The following is a 27,535-nucleotide window of genomic DNA, read 5'->3' on the forward strand; positions in this document are numbered from 1 at the left end:
AGCCGTGTGGCGTAGCCAAAAACAAACAAACAAAACCAATCCCCCAAAAAAGTGTCATGGGTCTTTATTTATGTGGGATCCATGCTCAGTTTGGACTCCAAGCAGGAAAATCTTTCTTATCACAACTCAATGGCCAGAGAAACACATGATCGATTCCTACAGGGAGAGTGCAAACCCAGAACACTGAGGCTAGAGACACCAAACTGCAGAATCGTCTAGTCATTTTCAGCTTCAGCATGTAAAGATTCTTACGTACCAGTACAATGAGAATGATAACAGTTTATTCCTTGGGATTTTCTTTTCAATATATAGAGTAAACAAAATGAGGTGTGGAAATATTTTGTAAAATGCAAAAGGGAAAGGGACTTACATTCATGGAACACTCATCAAGTGCCAGGCCGTGCATGTAACAAATGTAGCACAGGCGTGTATTTCTTGGTTCTCTGCTCATTACACTCTGGGGGAGCATTCAACCATAATGTTAATTTCCAAGACCAGGCATCCTCTATCTTCCCTTATGTAGAGAAAGACCTCCATACTTGAATGCTCAGACTTGCTGTTAAGGTCATTCTCTGCTATTTGTCTAAATTTAAACTGGTTTCACATAATTCGAAAAAAATACATGCACCCCCATGTTCAGTGCAGCACTATTTACAAGAGCCAGGACATGGAAGCAACCTAAATGTCCATCAACAGAGGAATGGATAAAGATGTGGTACATATATACAATGGAATATTACTCAGCCATAAAAAAGGACAAAATAATGCCATTTGCAGCAACATGGATGGAACTAGAGATTGTCATACTGAGTGAAATAAGTCAGACAGAGAATGACAAATATCATATGATATCGCTTATATGTGGAATCTAAAAAAATGGTACAAATGAAACAATTTCCCCCCCGATAACAAATGTTTTGTTATTTACAAAACAGAAATAGAATCACAGATGTAAAAAACAAACTTATGCTTATCAGGAGGAAAGAGAGGGGCGATAAACTGAGATTGGGATTGACATATACACACTACTATATACAAAACAGATAACTAATAAGGACCTACTGTGTAGCACAGGGAACTCTACTCAATACCCTGTAATACCTATATGGGAAAAGAATCTAAAAAAGAGTGGATATATGTTTATGTAAAACTGATTCACTTTGCTGTACAGCAGAAACTAACACAACATAGTAAATCAACTATACTCCAATAAAAATTTAAAAAAAAAGTGGTTTCAGAGGAACTTACCTAGCTCTTTATTATTTTTTAATGCCAGTATTTACTATAGCTACATTTAAAACTATTATATCTGCTCTTCTTAAGTTGTGGTATTTCAGTTAAATTAATTTTGTTACTTAATAGTGCTCTCAGTCTTAAGTAAGGGACAGGAATTATCATTCTAATGGGGAAAGTAGTTGCCCATTACAGTAGTTGAAAGAGAGTGCCTCAGTGGAGAAAAGACAGTCTGTTTGATAAATGGTGTTGGTAAAATTGGATATTCACATGTAAAATAATGAAAATAGACTCCTATCTTACACCACTTACAAAAATTAACTGAAAATGAATTGAAGACTTAAACATGGGACCTGAACCATGCAACTCCTAGAAGAAAACACAGGAAAAAAGTTCCTTGACATGGGTCTTGGCAATGATTTTTTGGATATGTCACCAAAAGCAAAAATAAACAAGTTGGACGACATAAAACTAAATAGCTTCTTCATAGTAAAAGAAACAATCAACAAAGTAAAAAGGCAACCGTGGAATGGGAAAAAAATATTTGCAAACCAGATATCTGATAAGGGGTTATTATCCAAAATATATGAAGAACTCATACAACCCAATAGCCAAAAATCTCCCCCAAAACAAAAAAACCATAATGAAAAAAAACTAAATAATCCAATTAAAAGATGGGCAAAAGACCTGAATAGACATTTTTCCAAAAAAAGATATACAAAAGGCCAATAGGTACATTGAAAGATGTTCAATATCACTAGTCATTAGGGAAATGCAAATTAAAACCACAATGTGATATCACCTTATGCCTGTTAAAGTAGCCATCACCCAAAAGATAAGAGGTAACAATGCTGGTGAGGATGTGGAGAAAAGGGAACCCTTGTGCACTGTTGGTGAGATACTAAACAAGTACAGACACAAGGAAAACAGTATGGAGGATCCTCAAAAAATTAAAAATAGAACTACAATACAATCCAGCTATTCCATTTCTGGGAATATATCCAAAGGAAACAAAAGCACTAACTCAAGAAGATATCTGCATCGCCATGTTCATAGCAGCATTATTTACAATAGCTGAGACATGGAAAAAACCTAAGTGTCTATACATAAGTGCACGGATAAAGAAGTTGCAGTATATACATACAAAAGAATATTATTCAGCCATTAAAAAATGAGGGAGCCCTGCCATCTGCAACAGCATGGATGGACCTTGAGGGCATTATGCTAAATGAAATAAGTCAGACAGAAAAAGACCAATACTATATGATCTCACTTAAATGAAGAATCTTGAAAAACAAAACAAAACACTAAAGTCATAGAAAAAGAGGTCAGATTTGCAGTTATGGGCACGGGGGCGGTTCAGGGGAGGAGGAATTGGAGGAAGGTTGTCAAAAGGTACAAACTTCTACAACCTAAATGTCCATCGATAGATGAAAGGTTAAAGAATATGTGGTATGTATACATACAGTGGAATATTAGCCACAAAAAGGATGAAATAACGTCATTTTCAGCAACATGGATGCATTTAGAGATTATCATACTAAGTGAAGTAAGTCAAAGACAAATATCATATGATATCACTTATATGTGGAATCTAAAAAAATGATACAAATGAACTTATTTACAAAACAGAAACAGACATAGAATAACAAACTTACAGTTACCTAAGGGGAAAGGGGGAAGAGAGGGATAAATCAGGAATTTAGGAGTAACATATACACACTACTATATACAAAGTAGATAAAAAACAAGGACCTACTGTATAGCACAGGGAACTGTACTCAATATTTTGTAATAACCTATATGGGAGAATAACCCGAAAAATAAAAGTTTTGTATATATATAAAAACTGAATATATATATATAAAACTGAATAACTTTGCTGTACACCTGAAACTAACACAACATTGTAAATCAACTATACTTCAATTAAAAAAATAAATAAAAATTTTTAAAAAGGTACAAACTTCCAGTTACAAGATAAGTAAGTACTAGGGCTGTAATGTACAGCATGATAACTACAGTTAACACTGCTGTATGATATATAGAAAAGTTGTTGAGAGTAAATATTAAAAGTTCTCATCACAAGGAAAATTTTTTTTCTTTCTTTTTTATCTATATGATATGATGGATGCTAACTAAACATTACCACAATATATGTAAGTCAAACCATTTTGCTGTATACCTTAAACTTATTCAGTGATGTATGTCAATTATATCTCAATAAAACTGGAAGGAAAATAAAAAGGGAGAGCCCCCTGAGCAGTAGCCTTTCCTAAGACAGATCTCCTAAGACGGCATTAATGAACCTCTGGATACAATCATAAAGACCAATAGTCCGTGCTAAAAGGCACTATTCACTTTTCATTCTGTGAAAAGGAAAAGGGAGGAAAGGCACATAAATACTTTAGTTATACAGAGTAGATGAAACAAGGACTTTGAAACCGCACAGAACCTGGTTTCAAATGTCATTCCATCACTTCCTATTTGAACTTGGAAAAGTTACTTAACATCTTTGTACCTTGATTTCTCTTATGAAAATCCAGATAATAATATCTAAGTGCTGTTGCCAGGATTAACTGACATACAATTTAGCATAATAAATAACACATACAAATCGTTTAATAAATATATATCACTTTAAAAGTGCTATCTTTGTGATATATGGACCACAGAAAAGCTACAGATTCCCGCTAGATTTGTCTAGAGAGAAACTACAGCGAATTAAAATACTGACTGCATTTTTCATTTTCCCCTTTACGTTTATATTGCAAAGAGACAGTATAAAGCCAGTCCAGCTATAACCACAATCTTCTATTTGTTAGGCTCCAGTTCTTGTAAGTGCTATAAAATTAGTTAGTTCCCCCTTGAGTATAGCCATTTATATGCCTAACAGGTAAAGAACTGAGCTCAGCGTCTTGCCTCACACAAACCGTTCCTTTTTTTGACTTCCTGATTTCTTTGAATAGCATCACCATTCTCCCAGTAACTCATGCTTGAAACTCTAGTCATTTTTGACAAGCACTTCTCCCTCACCACCACCTATTGAACTTACTTCCTCATTGTTCTCAAAATCTATCTCCACTCATCTCCATTTCTAGGGCCACCACCCTAGTTCAGGTCTCCAACCTGTTTTACTGGCCTCAAGTGTCTTTTTGCCACCAAATTCTTTTCATCTATAGTTGCCAAACAAATCTTAAGCAAATAATGCTTTACTGAGACTGTTTCACCCCATTACCTCTGCCTCTGCTGAAACATCTCTGGTAGTTCCCCATTGCTTACCAAATGAACTTCAGGCAGTCAGTACCTCCATGAGATGACCCTATACTAAATTTTTGGCCTTGTCTTTAATTACTCTACTATCTGCATCCTCCTTGCCTTTCCCCAAGCAAGGAGGAAGACTTTTTTACCTCCATAAAGCTATTACTATTTATTATACTTTGAAAAACCTACAGTTTCATTTCATCTGTTCAAATTATGTCACCCTTTAAGGCCAAAAGCAAATGTCATCTCTCTAACAAATGAAATAGTAGATTTGCAGAAAATTCATTTTAAAATTAATGAACTTATTTAATTCATTGATTAAATGAATTAATCAATGAATGTATAAATGAAATAAAAAATGAATGAATAAAATTCTACCCTGAAGGGCTAGGTTGATTCCTGGAATGAGATCAAGAATTAAAATGGAATCATTAGAAGATTAGTGTAGGGTTTGATTAGGCAGATAAAAATAGAGGCAAGAAATCTTTACTTTGGCAAGAAGAATGGAGGGTTAGAAATGGGGAATTGAGCTGGAACCAAGAACGGAATATGATGGGTCATGCTTATTAGCAAGCAGAAAAAGTTGATGAGAGAGAAGTTAGGCCAGGATTGGTTATAACAGCACAGACTCTACTCAGAAGGGCAAATTGTGTGAAAAATGGATTGCCACCACCACCAGAGTTTAGATTTGTTCTTGATCGGTGGTTCTCAAAATGTGATCTGCAGACTCCATGGAGTCCCCGGGAAGCTATGTGCAAGGTCAAAAATATTTTCACAGTAATACTAAGACATAATTTGCCTCCCTCACTGTGTTGATATTTGTACTATGATACAAAGGCAATGGTGGGTAAAATTGCTAGTTCCTTAACAGAAATCAAAGCAGTGATACCAAACTGTACTAGTAGTCATTGTATTCTTCATTGCTATATACAGCCGGCCCTCTGTATTCCCGCAGATTCAACCAACCATGAACTGAAATTATTTTTTAAATTTTTTCTTTTGAAAAGTTCCAAAAAAGCAAAACTTGAATTTGCTGCTCCAGAAAATATTTACATAGCATTTATGAACTATTTACATTGTATTAGGTGTCATAAGTAATCTAGAGATGATTTAAATTATACAGGAGAATATTCCATAGATTGTATGCAAATACTGTGCCACTTAGTATGAGACATGAGCACCGTAGTATTTCGGCAACTGCAGGGGATCCTGAAACCAATCCCCCGTGGATACCAAGGGATGACTGTACTCACAGGAAAAAAAAGAGAGAATTTAAGATTATGCTTGATAAAATAGTAATAATTATTAATTTTATCAAATCTGAACCCTTGATCACGTCTTTTTAAAAGTTATGTGAGGCAAAATGCATAAAGCATTTCTGCTGCATACCAAAGAACAATGGTTGTCTCGAGGAAAAGGATTTATGTGATTGAGCTGTGAGCTGAACAAGCCACTCTTTATATGGAACACCATTTTTGCTTGAAAGACTGACAGACAGACAACCTATAGTCATTCAGACTTGGGTATCTGGCAGACATTGTCTCAAAATTTAATGAAGTCTGTATTTCAATGAAAACAACTTACAGCATTTTTGGTTAAGAATAAAATTTGAGATTTCAAAAATTAGAATTTTGGAAAACTTACATCCACCCTGTGAGTTTGCCAATTTCCTAATTCTTAAGGACTTTTCTGATGAGTAGTTATAATAATGAATGTTGAGTTTTTGATATTTCAAATTCTTATTTCAAAATGATACGTGTCAGGATTTGGAAGATATGCATAACTCAGTGAACCACTATTTTCCAAATGACCAATGAATGACATTACAAAACAATGTGGGGCTAAAAGATCCATTCAAAGTTCAAGACACACCGTAATACACCAATGGATTTTAACGTTACAGTACACAAATGTTCATTCATATAGTTTCAGGTTCCACATTGCTACTAACCTTTAAGAAACTATCACTTTTAAGGTTTTGGTGGTGTGAAAGCAAAGAATTATACTCACAATTAACTTTTTAAAGAACTATTAAATACTTTTCCAATTACATATGTGTGCAAGGCTGGATTTTCTTCATTTATTTCAACCAAAAAAACATATCAGAACATAGGGAATACAGAAGTAGACATAAGAATTGAACTGTCTTCTATTAAGCCAGACATTAAAGAGATCTGCAAAAATGTAAAACCAATACCACTTTTATCACTAAATTATTTTGGAAAATACAGTTAATTTTCATGAAATATATGTTATTTATCTTAAAATATAATGGGCTTATTGTTTTTTTTAAAGGAATCACTAAACCTTAAAAATTACTAGTTTTAATATCTAATATGGTAAATATCAACAGATATAAACAAAAGCTCTTTGGAATTCTCCATAATTTTTAAAGGTGTAAATGGGTTTTGAGACCAAATGCTTAAGAACTGCTGTCCTCAGCAGCCCCACCCCAGGACCTTATTAGGTCTGTTGGAAAACAGAAGTTAGGGGATGGTAGCTCCTCTACGTAAATGGCTATAATTCCTTGGTCCAGAAATTGTTCAAATCTATCTTGTGTTGAAGTAGCAGAAAATCTGAGAGTCTGATGAAGTTAAGATTACCCACATCCCCTGGTTTACTGATGTCTGATCTAAACTTTAGCTTTATTTGGTTAGAATTCTGATGCCCCCATCCCAAGGTAGCCTCTAGAAGACAGTCTAGAGCATGGGCTTAATGGCACTAGAATCCCCAGTCTAGCTGCAATCAGAAAAAGTTAGCAGAGGAAGGCACCCTGACCTTTTGATCTCTTTGTGGTTTTAACAAAAGGTTGTAGTGTTATTTCTCTAGAGCAGGCTTTCTGGACAGTGTTCAGAAGCCATCTCCTAACAATATTTTTTACCATCTGGGGAAGATGAAGATTTTCAAAATCATCAAGTCCTGATCCCTTTTAAAAAATTAATTAATTTTTAGTTTTGGCTGAGTTGGGTCTTTGTTGCTACGTGCGAGCTGCGGGTGGACTTTCTCTAGTTGCAGAGAGCGGGGGCTACTCTTCGTTGCGGTGCGCGGGCTTCTCATTGCGGTGTCTTCTCTTGTTACAGAGCACGGGCTCTAGGCGCGCGGGCTCAGTAGTTGTGGCTCATGGGCTCTAGAGCACAGGCTCAGTAGTTGTGGCGCATGGGCTTAGTTGCTCCGTGGCATGTGGGATCTTCCCAGACCAGGGCTCGAATCCGTGTCCCCTGCATTGGCAGGCAGATTCTTAACCACTGCGCCACCAGGGAAGCCCATCCTGATCCCTTTTTATTTAACAGTATTGCCCCTAAATTCTCTCTCTCTCTCTTTGACATTTTGCATTTTGCTATATGTATCAAGAATAAAAGTGTCACCTTCAACATTTTGCTTAGAAATCACTGTAACTATATAACAAAGTTCCATCACTTACAAGTTTTGCTTTCAACATAACTGCAGCAGACAATTTCACTAAGCTTTTTTTGTCACTACATAACAAGTATTCTCCTTCCTCTAGTTTCCAATAACATGCTCCTCACTTCCTTCTGAGAACTTCATAGCAGTGTCCTCAGTGTCCATATTTCTACTGATAGTCATGGTGATTCTAGTCATGGTGCTTAAATTTCTCTATTATGCTCTTCAACATTCTTCCAACCTCCACCCATCACTCAGTTCCAAAACCACAGACATATTTTCAGGTACCTGTTAAAATAGCACTCTACTTCTAGGTACCAAAATATGTATTAGTTTTCTATTTCTGCGTAACGAATCCCATAAACTTATCAGCTTATAACAACACATATTTATTATCTCTGTTTCTGTGGGTCAGGAGTTCAGGCACAGCTTAGTTGGAGTTTCCACTGTTGGGTCTCCCATTGAATGTGTTGACTGTGTTGTGTTCCCGTCTGGAGGCTCAAATGAAGAATCAACTTCTTCCAAACTCTCAGGTTGTTGGCAGAATTCATTTCCTTGCAGCTGTAGGACTGAGAGCTTCAGACATTTTTGCTGGCTGTCAGCCAGAGGCTGTCCTCCACTTCTAGAGGCCATGTGAGTTCCTTGCCACATGGTTCTCTCCATAGGCAGTTCATAACATAGCAGCTTGCTTCTTCAAAGACAGCAGCAAAGTGACAAAGGGCAATTCTGCTAATAAGATGAATTCTTACATAATGTAACATAATGATGGGAGTGATGTATCCCATAACATCTGCCATACAATGTAATTATGGGAGTAACACCCTATAACTTTTGCCATATTCTCTTGGTTGGAAGCAATTCACAGGCTCCACCTACATTCAGGGATAGGAGCTTAAAGAAGGGCATTAAAAGGCAGGGATCATTGGTAGTTACCTTAGGGTCGATCTGCCACAATGAACAATGAGGGGTGGAAACTAGTAGATAAATGCTTCCCTCTTCTTCACTCAGGCAGACAATTCTAGATGAATTCTAGACAACTATTCAAAGATCCTAGAAAAATGAACCCTAGTTGCCTACAGAAATGTCTAGACTGATCATCTAGTCTTGAATTGGCTTTCCTCCCTTCCATGTTTTAGTTTCCCAGTCTTTCACTCATTTGCTGGGATCTCTTTCCAAAATCAACTACCTGCACGTAAGTCATTGTCATAGACTAATTTCTGGGAGGAAGCTGGGTTAAGGTAGAAGGAGTAAATAAACCTGTATAGATGGTACATTACAAAATAGGAGGGATATTAAGCAGGAGATCCTCCTTCCCACAGAAGAATTATGAACCTCCTTCCACAACCCCATATAATTTCTCTGGACTATCTTTAGTAAAGCAATGCTAAAACTTCACAAAAGAAAGCACAAGAGAGTTTTCTAAGATACAGTATCTAAACTCCCTTCTCCACAAAGCCAGAACTTACCCTGGATGCTAGACTGGGCTAGACTAGCAAGTGGAGCTTAATTACCTTCTGTTGTAGAGAGAGAGTTTTATCAAGTATGAACCTGGCAAAGCTTAACAGCACAAAAAGAATGACAGAAGTATTTAAATATAGAGAAGAAAACTATTAAAGAACATTTATTACCAAAAAAGGACTAGTTTTCTTTAGTGCCTGTCTTCTGAAGTGGTGCCTGTCTTCTGAAGTGGTGCCTGTCTTCTGAAGTGGTGACTACCATTCACTCTACTTTGGCCAAGTCATTCGTCAAACCAGTGACTGTCGGGTCATATGTTTGGGAAGGGTATGGATAGAATTACAAAAAGGGGACCCATGACACTCGGGGTAAGAGTTATGAGGAAGAAAAACCAATGAGGTACTTACAAAAAGGACTTGAGCCAGAATCATATGGACACCATGTCTAGCACAGTGAATTACTGTAATCTTCACATAAAACTTTGAAAATAGTTGCCTTAAGATTATACTGTCTGCATGATCAGAGTTCTCATTTCCTTTTCTTAAAATATGGGTTAGGACTCTTTGAAATGTCTAAAGATAGGTGACTACCGTTGGTTGAGTATACTGTATGAACAGGCCCAGCACTGAGCTAATTGCTTTGCATGCAATTTCACAACATCTTTTTGAGCATAGAAGCTATTATTATTCTTTCCCCTAAGTATGGGGAAACTGTTAACCTCAGGATATTGAGTAATTTGCCCAAGGTCATAACAGCTAGTGAATGACAAAGCCAAGACCCAAAACTCATGTCCGCTTACTCTAAAGTTAAGGGCTTTAACCACTGTATCACACTGCTGTCTCAGGTTTCAATATAGGAAATCTCAATGTTTTAAAAATATTTTAAAAGAATTTAAGTTTTTCCATATCTCATTTTAGCCACTTAAACGAATGAGCTTAAAATTTCTGTTTGTCTCTGAAAAATGCAAACTAATCTATGGTGACAGAAAACACACATCAGCACTTGAGGATAGAAGAAGGCTGGGAGGGGCAGGAGGAAGGAGGAAGGAAATACAAAGTGGCATGAAAAATCTTTTGGGAGTGATAAATATGTTTGTTATCTTGATTATAATGATAGTTCCATGTCTGTATACATGTGTCAAAACTTATCAAATTATACTTTAAATACGTGCAGTTTACTGTATATCAATTATACTTCAAATTGCAGATGAGGAAGTCAGTATCAAGAAGTTAAAGTGTCTTGTCCAAGATTAGCCAGAGAGATGGTAGTAGAGACAATAAAAATACAGCTTCTAAGATTCTTGAACAAGTGCTTTTTGCATCTCAATTTGAGGTTATTCGCATCTGGTTTCAAAAAGGATTTGAAGAGACATAAAATATGACATGAAAGAAAGAAGAGGATCATGCTTAAGAAAACCTATGGGCTAACTTACTTATCTCAGTTGAGACTGGAAATCCACTGTGAATTCATTTGATGAAAAAGTTCAATGCGTCTCTTTAGAAGTTTGTCATCATATGCAATTTATTGAGAAATACATATTTTTAGGAAGTCTAAAGTTTGTGTGACCAGCAGGAGGCAACTAAATACTTAAGAAACAGCATCTTGTACAGGAGAACAAATTAAAATTGGAGACTGTTAGCATTCTCAGCTGTGTAGGAGAACTAAATTCCTTTTAAAATGATAATTAACACCTAGCCACATATTCTCGTAACACTGAATTTGTGAAGATAGTTAGAACACTCCCCTAAGTAGACAGACTATAAAACCACATACTAAGGCCTATATGTAGCAGATCGTTTGGGCTGTTTTTTTCCATCTACAAGGTTCTTTGCAAAAATCTATGTATTTTATAATAGAGTTTTTAAAAACTTCTTGTATTATAGAAAATATGGGGAATTCCCTGGCGGTCCAGTGGTTAGGACTTGGCGCTTTCACTGCTGGGGCCCAGGTTCAATCCCTGGTTGGGGAACTAAGATCCCGAAAGCTGCATGGTGTGGCCAAAAAAAGAAAATAAAAGAAAATATAATAAACATTGACTTATTTCTGTAAGTTATTCTAGAATTCTGCTATTTTACTTGACATTTTTTTGCAGTATTATCTCACTGTAATTTTTTTTAAATTTTTATTGGAGTATAGTTGCTTTACAATGTTCTGTTAGTTTCTACTGTTCAGCAAAGTCAATCAACAATATGTGTACATAGATCCCCTCTTTTTTGGATTTCCTTCCCATTTAGTCACCACAGAGCACTGAGTAGAGTTCCCTGTGCTACATAGTAGGTTCTCATTAGTTATCTATTTTATACATAGTATCAATCGTGTATATATGTCAATCTCAATCTCCCAATTCATCCTACCCCCCTTTCTCCCTTGGTATACATACGTTTGTTCTCTGTGTTTGTGTCTCTATTTCTGCTTTGTAAATAAGATCGTCTATACCAATCTTTTTCAGATTCCACATATATGTGTTAATATATGATATTTGTTTTCTCTTTCTGACTTAACTCCACTCTATATGAATCTCTGTGTCAAATCACATCTCTGCAAATGACCTAATTTCATTCCTTTTTATGGCAAGTAATATTCCATTGTATACATGTACCACATCTTCTTTATCCATTCCTCTGTTGATGGACATTTAGGTTGCTTCCATGTCCTGGCTATTGTAAACAGTGCTTCAATGAACATTGTGGTATATGTCTCTTTTTGAGTTATCGTTTTCTCAGGGTATATGCCCAGTAGTGGGATTGCTGGGTCGTATGGTAGTTCTATTTTTAGTTTTTTAAGGAACCTCCATACTGTTCTCCATAGTGGCTGTAACAATTTACATACCCACCAACAATGCAAGAGGGTTCCCTTTTCTCCACACCCTCTCCAGCATTTATTGTTTGTAGATTTTGTGATGGTGGCCATTCTGACTGGTGTGAGGTGATAGCTCATTGTAGTTTTGATTTGCATTTCTCTAATAATTCGTGATGTTGAGCATTTTTTCATGTGTTTGCGTTGGTCATCTGTATGTCTTCTTTGGAGAAATGTCTATTTAGGTCTTCAGCCCATTTTTTTGATTGGGTTGTTTGTTTTTTTGTTCTGTTCTTTTTTTTTTTATATGGGTTGTTTGTTTTTTTGATGTTGAGCTGCATGAGTTGCTTGTATATTTTAGAGATTAATCCTTTGTCGTTTGCTTCATTTGCAAATATTGTCTCCCATTCTGAGGGTTGTCTTTTCATCTTGTTTGTGGTTTCCTTTGCTGTGCAAAAGCTTTTAAGTTTAATTAGGTCCCATTTGTTTTGTTTGTTTGTTTGTTTTTATTCTCATTAATCTAGGAGGTGGGTCAAAACGATCTTGCTGTGATTTATGTCAAAGAGTGTTCTGCCCATGTTTTCCTCTAAGAGTTTTATAATGCCTGGCCTTACACTTAGGTCTTTAATCCATTTTGAGTTAATTTTTGTGTATAGTGTTAGGAAGTATTCTAATCTCATTCTTTTACATGCAGCTGTCCATTTTTCCCAGCACCACTTATTGAAGAGGCTGTCTTTGCTCCATTGTATATTCTGGCCTCCTTTGTCATAGATTAGGTGACCATAGGTACATGGGTTTGTCTCTGGGCTTTCTATCCTGTTCCATTGATCTATATTTCTATTTTTGTGCCAGTACCATACTGTCTTGACTACTGTAGCCCTGAAGTATAGCACAGATGCAAAAATCCTCAACAAAATACTAGCAAACTGAGTCTAACACCACATTAAAAGGATTATACACCATGGTCAAGTGGGATTTATCCCAGTGATGCAAGGATTCTTCAATATATGTAAATCAATCAGTGTGATACACCATACTAACAAATTGAAGAATGAAAACCATACGATCATCTCAATAGATGCAGAGAAAGTTTCCAACAAAATTCAACACCCATTTATGATAAAAACTCTCCAGAAAGTGGGCATAGAGGGAACCTACCTCAACATAATAAATGCCATATATGTCAAACCCACAGCAAACATTATTCTCAATGGTAAAAAACTGAAAGCATTTCCTCTAAAATCAGGAACAAGACAAGGGTGCCCACTCTCACCACTATTATTCAACATAGCTTTGGAAGCCCTAGCCATGGCAATCAGAGAAGAAAAAGAAATAAAAGGAATACAAATTGGAAAAGAAGAAGTAAAACTGTCACTGGTTGCAGATGACATGATACTATACATAGAAAATCCTAAAGATGCCACCAGAAAGCTACTAGAGAAGAATTTAGTAAAGTCGCAGAATACAGAATTAATACACAGAAGTCTCTTGCATTCCTATACACTAACAACGAAAGATCAGAAAAAACATTAAGGAAACAATCCCATTTACCATTGCAACAAAAAGAATAAAATACCTAGGAATAAACCTACCTAAGGAGGCAAAAGACCTGTATGCAGAAAACTTTAAGATACTGATGAAAGACACCAAAGATGACACAAACAGATGGTGAGATATACCATGTTCCTGGATTGGAAGAATCAATATTGTGAAAATGACTATATTACCCATAGCAATCTACAGATTCAATGCAATCCCTATCAAATTACCAATGGCATTTTTCACAGAACTAGAACAAAAAATTTTACAATTTGTATGGAAACACAAAAGACCTCAAATAGCCAAAGCAATCTTGAGGAAAAAAAAAACCAAAAAACGAAATGGAGATGGAGGAATCAGGCTCCCTGCCTTCAGACTATACTATAGGGCTACAGTAATCAGGACAACACCTGACATTCTAAAATCAAAATATATAAAGTTTGCACAGGATCTTGTTTTATATATATATATAAGAGAGAGAGACAGAGAGATAGAGATAGAGACAGAGAGACAGAGACAGAGAGAGACAGAGAGAGAGAGATATTTTAAGAAATTGGTTCATGCAATTGTGAAGACTCAGAGAAGAGTTGCAGTTCAAGTCCAAAAACAGTCTGCTGTCAGAATTCCTTCTCACTTGGAGAAGGTCAGTCTTTGTTCTATTAAGGCCCTCAACTGATTGGATGAGGCCCACCCACATTACGGAGGGCAATCTGCTTTCCTCAAAGTCCACCAATTTAAATGTTAATCTCATGCAAAAACACCTTCACAGAAACATCCAGAATTAAGTTTGACAAAATATCTGGGCACGGTGGCCCAGTCAAGCTGACATATAATATTAAGCATCACAGTCATCCTATTTGTTTATATCTATAGGAATAGATCTATACAGTCAAATAATCCAAACCTTCTCCAGATGGAACAGCAATGCCTGACACAAAGAGAGCATTCAGTAAATGTATGCTGATTTGAAACTGAATTTCAGTGAGTCGAATTAAATATCCCTAGCGATGGCTAGGTTCTGCCAAGCTTCCAGTGTGATGTTGGCAGATCATATAGGATAGATGTTAGGCACAAGCTCTGGAGTCAGATTATCCAGGTTCACGTAATGGTGCCTCTGCTTACTTTCTGTGTAATTTTGGATGAATTAGTTAACTTTGCTGAGTCTCCATTTCCTCATCTATACAAAGGGAATAGGAATAATAGCTATAAATGGTATACATTGCTAGTGTTAATCAACATTCAGTTCTCTTTCCCTTCTGGGTACTCAGTGGATTGACCATTTCTCAGCAACCCTGCAACTGGATGCGGCCATGTAACTCAATCTGGCCAATGAAATATTGTGGAATTGAAATCTATCAATTTCAGAATGAGGGCATGAAAGGCCCATATGAAATTCCCCAGTCTTTCTTCCCTGACTGGGGCAACCACAGAAGAAGACTCATGTTAAGATGATGGTTACACCACAAGGTTGAAAGAGCCTGGGTTATTGTGTCACCATGTGGAGGACAGTTGTCTGCAGCCAGAGCCAACTTTTTGGAACAAGAACTAAATCTGCATTCAGTTAAACCACTGACTTTTTTGTTTCAACTGCATTGTAAACTAGACTATTCTATTCTGTCTCACAGATGTGTTTTGATGATTCAATCAGATATTGTATGGGAATTGCTTGATTGATAAGTAATTAGCACTCAAATGTTATCATTATTATATTGAATGAAGAATCATATTGGCTTTGAATATAAAACACTGCTCTTTTGTTGATCATTGTAACAATTCAAAACTTGAACAAATCTGAGTACCTGGGAATTTTTATTTAAAGTATTCCAACTCTTTAAACTTTTACTTAGAACAATGCCTAATACACAATAGGCATTCATGAATAAAGAACAAGTTCCTATTTCAGTGAACCTCTAATAAATGCTATCATTCTTTTCTGGGATCTTTTATTCCCTTATTGTCAGGCTGCTAAAATTTCATTTTACATTTCTTTTATGAGACCATAGTTCTTATTAAACAACCATTTTTGGATAGAGTTGTCCTATCAATAATGGGAATTAGGCAGTGATAGCTGCTTACATGTCTTAACTCTCTTCTGAATTCAGAACCAATTCACAGGGATCCAGACAGAGAAAACAAAACAAAGCAAAACAAAACACTTTCTTACTGATAAAGCTGTTTGGACAATATGACTTCAACATACAGCCACAACAAGGATTTTCAATACTCCTTCCCAAGTCCAAATGGGAGATGACATACCAAAAGAAAATTTAGGTTTGCAGGACAGATAAACCTAAGGCAGAGTCACTGTTTTATACTCAGTGAGGTCAACAGTAGGAAGAAGGAGAATTAGGCCTCATGCCTGCTCTAGAAGGTAAGCCTGGGCCCTGATTCATGTGAGTTTAGTTTATTACACAGAATGAGGAACAGATCAGAACATAATCTGTTGTGGGTAGGTAGATTTGAAAAATATGGCAAGAAAGGGAGTGGATCCTATTTTCATCTCCCCAAATCACCAATTATATAAAACACTCTTTTTACTTATAGAAGGTGACAGAAATAAAAATGGAAGTTACTCTTCACTAAAGTTCTCAAAGAAGCATGTTACTCTTTTAAGAGCCAGGTAAGGGAGCACCTAAACATATAAAACAAATATTAACAAATCTAAAGGGAGAAATAGAAAGCAATACAATAATAGTAGTGGACTTTAACAGCCTACTTTCATCAATGAATAGATGATCCAGACAGAAAATCAATAAAGAGACACTGGCCTTACATGACATGTTATATTAGATTGAGCTAATAGACATATATAGAACATTCCACCCAAAGGCAACAAAATGCCATTCGCCTAAAGCACACCTGGAACATTCTCCAGGATAGATTACATGCCAGACCACAAATAATAAATTTAAGAAGACTGAAATCATATCAAACATCTTTTCTAATCACAATGGTATGAAACTAGAAATCAATTACAGGTAGAAAACTGGAAATTTCACAAATATATGGGGATTAAACAACATGCTACTGAACAACCAATGGGTCAAAGAAGAAATCAAAAGAGAAATTAAAATATATCTTGAGAAAAATGGAAGTAGAAATAGAACATACTGAAACTTATGGAATGTAGGAAAAGCAGTTCTAAGAGGGAAGTTCATAGCAACAAATGTCTACATTAAGAAACAAGAAAGATCATATATATATATATATATATATATATATATATATATATATATAATTTTTGGTTGCACTGCATGTGGAATCTTAGTTCCCTGACCAGGGATCGAACCTGCACCCCTTGCATTGGAAGCACGGAGTCTTAACCACTAGATTGCCAGGGAAGTCCTGAAAGATCTCAAATAAATAATCTAACTTTACACCTCAAGGAACTGGAAAAAGAAAAACAAACTAAGCCCAAGATTAGTAGAAGGAAGGAAATAACAAAGATCAGAGCCGAAATAAATGATATAGAGACTAAAAAGACCATAGAAAAGATCAATGAAACTAAGAGGTGGTTTTTTTTAATGGAGATATAATTTACATATAACATTATATTAGTTTCAGGTGTACAACATAATGATTCGACATTTGGATATATTGCAAAATAACCACAATAACATCCATCACCACACACAGTTTCAATTTTTTTCTTGTGATGAGAACTTTTAAGATCTACTCTCTTAGCAACTTCCAAATATACAATAAAGTATGGTTAACTACAGTCACCATGCTGTACATTACATCCCCAGGACTTATTTATTTTATAACTAGAAGTTTGTACCTTTTGACCACCACCACACATTTTGCCCATCCCCACCCCCTGCATCTGGCAACTACCAATCTGCTCTATTTATGAGTTTGGGGTTTTTTTGTTTATTGTTTTTAATTTAATTTAATTTAATTTTTTAAATTTTTATTTATTTTTGGCTTCATTGGGTCTTCATTGCTGTGTGTGGGCTTTCTCTAGTTGCGGCAAGAGGGGGCTTCTCTTGTTGCAGGGAATGGACTCTAGGCGTGTGGGCTTCAGTAGTTGTGGCATGCAGGCTTCAGTAGTTGTGGCGCACGGGCTTAGTTGCTCCACGGCATGTGGGACCTTCCCAGACCAGGGCTCAAACCCGTGTCCCCTGCATTGGCAGGTGGATTCTTAACCACTACACCACCAGGGAAGTCCCTGTTTTTGTTTCTTAGATTCTACATGTGAGATCATATGGTATTTATCTTTCTCCACCTGACTTATTTCACTTAGCATAATGTCCTCAAGATCTATCCATGTTGCTGTAAATGTCAGAATTTCCTTCTTTTTTATGGCTGAATAATACATATATATTACATTTTCTTGATCTATTCATCTATCAGTGGGCACTTAGGTTGCTTCCATGTCTTGGCTATTGTAAATAATGCTGCAATAAACAAGTAAGTGCAGATATCACTTGAGTTTGTTTTTCATTTCTTTCAGATAAATACCCAGAAGTGAAACTGCTGGATAACATGGTAGCTCTATTTTTAATTTTTTGAGGACCCTCCATACTGTTTTCCATAGTAGCTGCATCAATTTACATTCCCACTAAAGGTGCACAAGGGTTTCCTTTTCTCCACATCCATGCCAACACTTGTTATTTCTTGGTTTTTTGATAATAGCCATTCTAACAGGTGTGAGGTGATATCTTATTATGGTTTTGACTTGTAGTTCCCTGACGATTACTGATGTTGAGCATCTTTTCATGTACATGTTGGTTATCAGTATGTCTTCTTTTTAAAAATGTCTATTCAGCTCCTATCTCCAATCTCCATTTCTGAAGCCAGAATCTGAAAGTTATTATTGATCTTCCCTTCTTCTTCAACCCCTAAATCAAGCTAACATCAAAATTAAGCCTTTCTCCAATGAAAAAAGAAGAGGGCTCAGTAAGGAATTTGGGAGCAATTGAAGAAAGATAAACAGAGCAGAGAAAGACAAAGTTGCAAAGGAGACTCAGGAAGAGTCAGAAAGATAGGATGAAAACTAAGAGAATATGATAAGATAAAGACTAAAGAAGAGAATTTCTGCCCAAAGACAAACAAGAGACAAAGAAGTTGTGAATTAGCCATGACTGCTAAAGTGAAAAGGCTGTGTGGATCTGCTGCTAATGTAGCCCTCCCGAGCCATAGGTAAGATGCATGGGCCAAGGAAATCAGCAGGCAAAGAGAGGCTTTGAAGAAGTTACCAGCTAGGCTGGTGCCCTGGCAACCTCCCAAGCTGGAATGTACAGACTCGTGTTGATATGTGGGCTAAGTAGGAAATAGCGATTTTTTAAAAAAAATAAGTTTTTGTTATTATAAAAGCATTATATGCAACGTAGAAAGTTGGAACTATAAATAAGCAAAATAGGAAAATAAAAACAACCATAGTCCCTGTATAGAGTTTACCACTGTTAACAGTTTATTGTATACCTTTATTTATCCCTATATATGCATACATATATATAAATATGCATTTTTTAAACAAAGTGGTATCATACTTGATGTGCAGTTTTGTAACTTAGTTACCTTTTTAAAATTAACAAGCTCTACCTTTACCTTTCCAAGTCAATACATTTTCATCTTATCTAAAACTCAAATTCAGATTTCCTCATTAGTCTCCAAAATATCTTTACTTTGAGAATAATAATTAAAAGTAAAGAATTATTATTTATTTTTCATTTCCTGTAGGAACTGTATTTCAGGGTAACCAAAGTGTTCCAAGTAATAAAGGAAAGCTCTAGTTTACTAAAGAATGTTAGAATATAGTAGGAATGATGAAATTAGAATTAATTTTGCAATTCTTATTGAAATTATTGGCTCATGTAAGGGTTTTTAATGGGTTAAAGGATGAGCTTCATATTTGAAGGGGAAGTGGACATCTCTATACTATCATAGTAATGTCATACAAATTACTTCCTAGTCACAAGTTTATAAAGTAGAGATAAGACTGCCATATCATTAATTCAGTTATCAGTCTAAGCATCAATAATTGTCATCAGTCAAATAGCATGAAAGATGCTGTATAAAAATATACTACATCACCTACAAGTATTCTAGCCCAAAATGTTTATCTTGAATTGATCAAGTCTTCACACTTAATATCTTTTAAAGAAAGAGTTCAAAAAGCCATTTTTACAACTATCAAAAATCATGTTCTCGTTTGCTAAGTGACTGGGAAGGCAGAAAAATAAGGAAATGTATGCATTGTGCTTAGAGATAAATTTTGTTTTACTATGATTCACTGTACTTAAGAAATAAGCTTGGCAAGAGGTGACTGGCTTAGAGTGTTGACTCCATGTATGGTAAGTAGAGGTCTGGTTGGAAGTCGTACTTGAATGGAAAACACAACTCTGAAATTGAGTCAACCTCCTGGTTGCTAACAAAGTGGCTTTCATTCTTACATTATATGTGAGATCCTGATATTTGAATTGGGGATCGTCCAGATTCTTAAATAAAACTGCTCGCATGGCCTGAGGTTATGCTCGTCTATGTATTTTTTGTAATTCTCAGAATTAGGACAGTTGATGTAAAAGGTTTGGTATCAACAGAAAGTTGGTAGCGTGTGTAGTCTGTGTATTATTTTCTTCCAACTGAGTAGAGTGAAAATACAGTTAGAAATATTATGTAGAATGCAGTATTTCCAAAAGGTAGTAATCATAACAGTTTATATTTCTTGAATTCTATAATTCCTATAACAATATGGTAAAATAGATTTTTCTTTTAAACTCCACATTAGAGATGAGGAAAAGAGCCTTGGTGAGGTCACACAGCTAATAAATGATATGGCTGGGATTAAAACTGAGATCTGTCTGACTTTATATAGAGTTGGAGCTCAACCCCTCTACACTACACTACTTCAGTGAGTCAAATTTGTATTAATAAACTTTGTAATATTGATTGAAGTGATTTTTGAGATTTTTCTAGACCTAACAGTAATACTAACTCATAACAGTTTCTAAATTAAAACTACTAACCTAATGGGAACATTTATGCATGAAATGAAAGTATCAATACTTAGTTCTTATCAAATATTAGCACTAAAGAAATAAAACATTAACAGAATACTTTTGATATTTTTTCAGATGTCAGTGCTATTCAAGGAAAAGCCTAAACTTTTACTTGACATTTTTTGCTACTTTTTATGAATTTGACAGTTGTGCATTTGGAATCCGTTCAAATTCTATTTGTAGTTAAATCATGTGAATGCCAAGATCAGTACATCTGCTTCGTAGCATCTCTAGAGTAATCTGTATTTGCAAAATGCCTTATATAAATTTAAACATGTTAACATGCTCAATCAGATTTATTTACCACAGGTTATATGATGTTAGACTTTTCACAGTAGTTTAAAAAAGGTTTGGAGCAAATAATAGGTAGCATGAGTTGCTTTTGATTTGAATACTTTTACTCAAAATAATCATAGACATGATAAGGAGGAAATGATTATTATATTTGGTTAAGGGTAGAAAATAAGTAATAATTGTAGAGTACATTTCCATTAGCCTGACCTATAGGTAGAGAAAAGAAAGTAACATGTTTTGAAGGTCTTTTTTTTTTTTTTATTAAGCAGGGGCACAGTTATAGTTGAGAGTATGTGTCCCTAAGAAATGAGACATTTAAAAAAACATAATCACATATCATTATTATAATCAGTAATTCCTTAATATCATGTAACACACAGTCAGTATTAAAATTTCCCTGATATCCCACTAATTTTTTTTATAAAAGTTGTTTGTTTGAATCAATCTAAAAAAGGTCCATACATTGCATTTTGTTGATATGTCTGATGAGTCTATTTTAATCCATAACAGTGCCCGCCTTTTATTTCTTGCCTTTATTTGTGAATAAAGGTCATTATCTTCTAGAATTTTCCGTTCTTAGTTTAGATTCTTGTATTTATATAGTGTACTACTTTTGTAATAAGGAAGGTGGGGAGAGTTAGAATGCAAATGATGTCAGGTCCAAGACTATTGGCTGACAGCAATAGGAAGTTAGGGGGAAGTAATCAACAATGAGGGACCACCGGGATGAAGTCTTTGGCCATCTCTGGAAAGGAGTTGACATTCAAAGACAAAGTCTTAAATGGAGCTGTGCCAACTCCAGTCCATTTCCAGGAGGGGGTTACAGAGATTAGTGGTTAAAGGAAAGGACTCGGGGAACGCGAGTGGGAGCCTGGTTGTAGCTGTACATGTAATAATACTAGGCAAAAGTAAAGCTCGCACAGGAATTGACTGAAAACAACTAGGGAAGAATATCAACAAGGCCCAGAACAGAGGGATAAACCTGACCTGAACGCACTAGGTGGATGTTACTGGAACACAGAGTAGGTGCCTTTTTTCTCCCCCTTGTCACCTCTGGGTACCAATGTTCTAGGAGGGTAGAAGAGACACCCAATACCTAGGATATCTGGTAGCAGGCATCTAGATAAGTAGGATCTGTCCTTGTTGGGAGGGGTAGGTAGATGGCTGCTACCTGATAATGTTGGAGTATGGCACCTTCACTGCCAGCAGAGACCAGCAGAAAGGACAGTTTTGAAACACTGTTAGTTTATAGGGCGGGGCCTCTTGTCCGCTTCGCATCCATTTCAGTAAAGAGGTGGAGTAACCTATAGATTCTTAACAATTTTTTTTCTTTGTAAATAGGATGGGCCTCAGTCCCAGTAGAACTGATAACTTATTAAATTGAAGAATTAGGTAGAATTTGGTTCAAACAAATTGAATTACTTGTGACCTCTCAGAAAGTTTATAGATATATAAATACAGGTTGAACAAAGTTAACTGGAATAATCTATACTAGTAATATATAATCTTTTATACGTTAAAAGATACAAAGAAATAAAAGTCATTTGAACATTCTGCAGTGAAATAATAGTTTTTATCAACAAAGTATTATAGAAGTATATTTTGAATATTATCATGAGGTTGAGGGCAAGAAAGATAGTAAAGCTTTGGTTAAATAAAGTTATAATTTCTTTGCATTACAGTTACCACAATTTTAGAAATTTAAGGGATTATGTATTCTATGTTTCCCATGTTTACATAATTGTGATAACAGCCTTTTATACACTCTCCTAAAATTGAAATGAAAAACATATTTACAACCTGGAAAGCATAGCCTAGGTAGCCATCAGAAAGAAATGGCTTCTTTTAAAAATTTATTTGGAGTTTAGGGTGCCCTCTAAGCTTAATTAAAACTCAGGAGTCAATCCTTACACCTGAGCATAAATTTATAACTATTTCCAGAGATGATGTTAAAAGTCAGCATGCACCTAACTTTGAATAGGCAATGTGGGTGGAAAGAGTAGGCAGAGCTTTTCACTAAGACTTAATTGTCCTTAACCTGTGAATACATAATTACATAATTCATTATGATGAATTTTCATGTGGGAAAGTTCTGTGGTGGGAATCATTAATTCTTCATAGTTATGTGAAAAAAGTATATAATTCTGTTTTTTATTATTCTAAATCATGATCTCCTAAATATACATTAATGCCTTAGTCTGATTATTAATGAAATATCTTCATTGGTACATTACGCAAATTTGAACTAAGAATGTCATTATGAAGAAAAACACTTAAAATGCTACACCAGTACAGTTATTTAAAAAGAGAAGACCAACAAAATATTCACACAGTTTTGCCTATATGGATGAGAACAGAGGAAAAAAGTGGAAATGTTTAGTGTTTTTGCTTTTAAGGGCATATATTAGATGGAGATAATAACACAAATGGGTGACATACTTGGTCTGATGAGGTCTGTTTAATAGTAGGTGTAAAGTGAGAATCTGGTTAGACTTATTCTGCTGTTAGGCATCTGAAAGATTATATTGTTTCTTTTAAAAATATAGAAATAGGACTTCCCCGGTGGTGCAGTGGTTAAGAATCCGCCTGCCAATGCAGGGGACATGGGTTCGAGCCTTGGTCCGGGAAGATCCCACATGCCGCGGAGCAACTAAGCCCGTGTACCACAACTACTGAGTCTGTGCTTTAGAGCCCACGAGCCACAAATACTGAAGCCTGCGTGCCTAGAGCCCATGCTCTGCAACAAGAGAAGCCACTGCAATGAGAAGCCTGCGCACCACAACAAAGACCCAATGCAGCCAAAAATAAATAAATAAATAAATTTATTTAAAAAAAAATATATATATATATATATATATATATATATATATATATACATAGGGCTTCCCTGGTGGCACAGTGGTTGAGAGTCTGCCTACCGATGCAGGGGACATGGGTTCGTGCCCCAGTCCAGGAAGATCCCACATGCCGTGGAGCGGCTGGGCCTGTGAGCCATGGCCGCTAAGCCTGTGTGTCCAGAGCCTGTGGCCCGCAACAGGAGAGGCCACAACAGTGAGAGGCCCGCGTACCGCAAAAACAAAAACAAAAACAAAAACAAACCCATATATATATATATATATATATATATATATAGAAATAATTTTAACAATTCTTATTGTTTTGCATAGTCAATAGTTTTTAGATTTATGTAAATATTTGCCACTTTCAATGCTTTTCCTTTAGTCTCAGCCCTCAAACCTCCCATTTAGGATCATTTTATTTTTGTCTGAAGAAAGAAAATTTCTTTAGACTTTGTTAGTGAGAATCTATTAGCAGGGAACTCTGCTTTTGCCTGAAAATGCCTTTATTTTTGCCTCTTTCTTGAAATATCTTTTCACTGGGTATTGAATTCTAGGCTGACAGTCATTTTCTTTTAGCCCATTGAATATATTATTTCATTGTCTTTTGGTTTCTATTGTTACTGATGAAAAGTCACTTATCACTTTTGAGGATAATCTGTAGTTTTTTCCTCTACTATTTTTAAGGTTTTCTCTTTTGTTTTTATTTTCCTAGACTTTCACTATAATGTATTTAAGTGTGGATTTATTATTCTTTAACTTGCTTGGGATTTGAGAGACTTCCTAAGTCTGTGGATTAGAGTCTTTCATAAGTTCTGTAAAGTTCTCATCCACTATTTTGTCAAATATTGCCTCTGGCCCATTTTCTCTTTCCTATTCTTCTGGAACTATAATTAGAATTATTTTAGATCTTCTCACAATGTCTTCCATGTCACTTAGAGTCTCTTTTATATTTTTCTTTTTCTGTTCCATTTGGGATAATTTTTTCATCTTTATCTCCCAGTTCACTAGATTGTATTTCTGCTGTGTCAAATAGACTATTAAACTTGCCCACTGAATTTTAAATTTTAATAATTTATTTTTAAAAATTCATTAAGTTTAATTTTTTCAAGTATCTTCAGTCATTCTTGTTTTCTGTATGTATTTTCAAGCTTGTTTTTTATTCCTTTATTCATATTTTATAGTCTGTGGCTGGTAATTTCAGTATCTGTAGCCCTTTTTAATCTGTTTCTGCTGTCTTATATTTCTACTGTTTCTCACTAATGGTGTTTTTCTTCTGTGCTTGTTATTCTTTAAAATGTGAGCTGCTAATTTTCCTCAGAATTTTATTTATAACCATTCTTTAAGGCTTAAGATGAAGGTGCATTCCTTCAGAGAGGATTGGCATTTGCTTCTGCCAGGTGTCTGAGAGCACAATAATTCAAAATTATTCTTAATTAACTTATCAGCTTAAGGTGGTTTGGGATCACCCAGATAGTATGAATTCAAGTTACGTTTTTGTGTGACAGCTGGATTGAGTCCAAATTCTGAGATATGATTTTGCTTTCCCCTTGATCATAGGTGCTAACATTTAAGACAGTAAATTTTCTTTGTAGACTTGGGGATGGGTGTGTATGCTAGCAAGGGGCAAATTTATTTCTAACATCTTTATTCTGAATGAATAATCCTTGGAACCAAAGCTTTCTCCCCCCACGCCCCACTCTGTGTAGGGCAGGTCATGGGTTTTGTCTAAGACCACGAAAACGTCATGTTAACTGGGTTTGGCAAATGCCCATGGGGTAAAGGCTGGCTTTAGGATCTGCTCAACTCTCTAGGTTTCTGTCTTCATTTAATTTTCTTGACCTAATAATCTCTTACTTTATTGCCAGTTAATCAATATATTTAATAAGGTTAAAAAATATTTTTCCAGGTATTTATTTGTTTTCAGTGTGATCACTGACTGAGGTACCTAGTCCATGATATTGCCAGAAACAAAGCCTATATTCTTCTTTAAAGTTTATTATCCAAATTTTCCTGGACGGATATTTGGTTAAGATAAATAATAGTAAACAAAAATGCTTAAAATCAATATGCAAATGTTTTGCAAGCAAATCTGTAGATTTTATAAAGAGTTTCTTTTTAATATAAATTTTAGTTGAATGTTTATCAAATATGTGGTTGACTGTTTTATAGATGTGTATTATTTTGTTTTATTAAATAGAAGTTTGAATACTGTTCTACAGTGCATTTAGCCTTTGAACCACTAATCTGCTGGCTCATATTCACTTTAGGTGATCTGCCAGGTTATACTATATAACAATTTCAAAAATCTCTGTGCTTTAAAACAACAAATATTTATGTTTTACTCTTGTTTCGTGTTAGTAGCTGCAGGTCAGTTGCTGCAGTACTGCTCCAGGGTAAAGGTCAGTTTCAGGTCTGCTCCACATATTTTCTTATTCTGAGACCCTATTTGTAACATGCTTTTCTCATGGTAGGCAGCACAAGACTAACAGATTGCCCTGAATGTTGCACTAAAACTTAAAGATGTTAGCATGTGTCACATCTGCTCACAAACAATTGGCTAGAGCAAGTCGTTATGACCAAGAATAATAAAACAATCTACCATAGTCTTCAAAATTATGTTAAATACCTTATTTATGTTTGAGGTTGCTCTCAATCCAGTCTTCTTAGAACAAATGAGGATTTTAACCTAAAATCCTCATCAGCAATCTTTGGCAATGTAAGTGTCTAAACGGAAGGCTAAAGGAAAAAAAACAAAAAACAAAAAACCCTTAAGCCAAATTTCTTACATTCTAGGTCAGAGTTTTCTGTGGGAAAGATTATCACTCCTGTCAGTGCTTAAACTGATTTGGAAAAAAGAACTTTTCATTCTTAGAAATGTATAATTAATTAAACACCAGGCAAAGAGATGAATTTTCACTGGAGTTTAAATTGGATAGTTATAATAAAAAGTATTAGTTTAATATGCTATTCTTAAAATCATTTAAGAGTAGCAAACTTGCAGGGCCTCTCTTCACATAACAAATGGAAGTTATTGAATATTTTTCAGTTACAGTGCAAGATCACATATTACAATTTCTACTTATGTTGTGATTACATTGAAAATGCTAGACTGAATGATTATTTCCTGGAATCACAGAATACCAGATTTGAAAGGATCTGAAAAGCATATATTTTTCAACTGTAGTGTACTGATATGCCATTTTGCTGCAATCAATTGTGAGGCATGTTAAAATCATTAGTTATTCATGACAAGTAACTATTACTAGCAACAGTTAAAATACAGAATATTATTAAAGATATACTTGAAACCCAGCAGAGACCTGTGGGGTCTTCCCAGGGACAGATCCCCGAGTCCCCTGCCCCACTCTTGTTTATAGAAAAGCTTTTGCCTCCTAGGCCTTCCCCAAGTTCCAAACAGCAAATTTAATCTGAGAAATGAGAAAATGCAGAAACAAAGGAAAACAGTCAAGCACCACAAAATAATAATTGTTTAGCCATAAAACAAAGTCAAGGGCCTTTAGTTCTTCCTCAAGGGCTATAGATAATATCCTGAGCCATACCCTTGAGTTGTTTTGCAGAAACTAAAGCGTGTACCAGGCGAAAGAAGTTAACTGCTGACCACCAGCACACAGACCCCAGACTGGCTGGAACCAAAAGGATGATGTGTTGACTCCCAAAATACCACCCTGTTACCTCACCACCAACCAG

The 27,535-nt window shown here is 35.5% G+C and overlaps 1 protein-coding gene across 8 annotated transcripts in view; it reads right to left on the reverse strand.

Moving 5' to 3' along the window:
- Positions 1-27,535, reverse strand: part of ZDHHC17 (zinc finger DHHC-type palmitoyltransferase 17) — a 248,781-nt gene that overhangs the window by 218,933 nt on the left and 2,313 nt on the right. For 6 of the 8 annotated variants that reach the window (XM_032644966.1, XM_032644971.1, XM_032644967.1 and 3 more), the window contains exon 3: positions 26,454-26,563. The exons of 1 other annotated variant lie outside the window; for it this stretch is intronic. The gene's annotated coding sequence lies outside the window, so the exon portion shown is untranslated. Of the gene's footprint in view, positions 1-370; positions 402-26,453; positions 26,564-27,535 lie in introns of those variants that run through there. One more of the 8 variants, XM_032644972.1, reaches the window with a different exon arrangement.

The sequence above is a fragment of the Phocoena sinus genome, chromosome 10 (assembly GCF_008692025.1).
Source record: "Phocoena sinus isolate mPhoSin1 chromosome 10, mPhoSin1.pri, whole genome shotgun sequence".
Classification (NCBI taxonomy): domain Eukaryota; kingdom Metazoa; phylum Chordata; class Mammalia; order Artiodactyla; family Phocoenidae; genus Phocoena; species Phocoena sinus.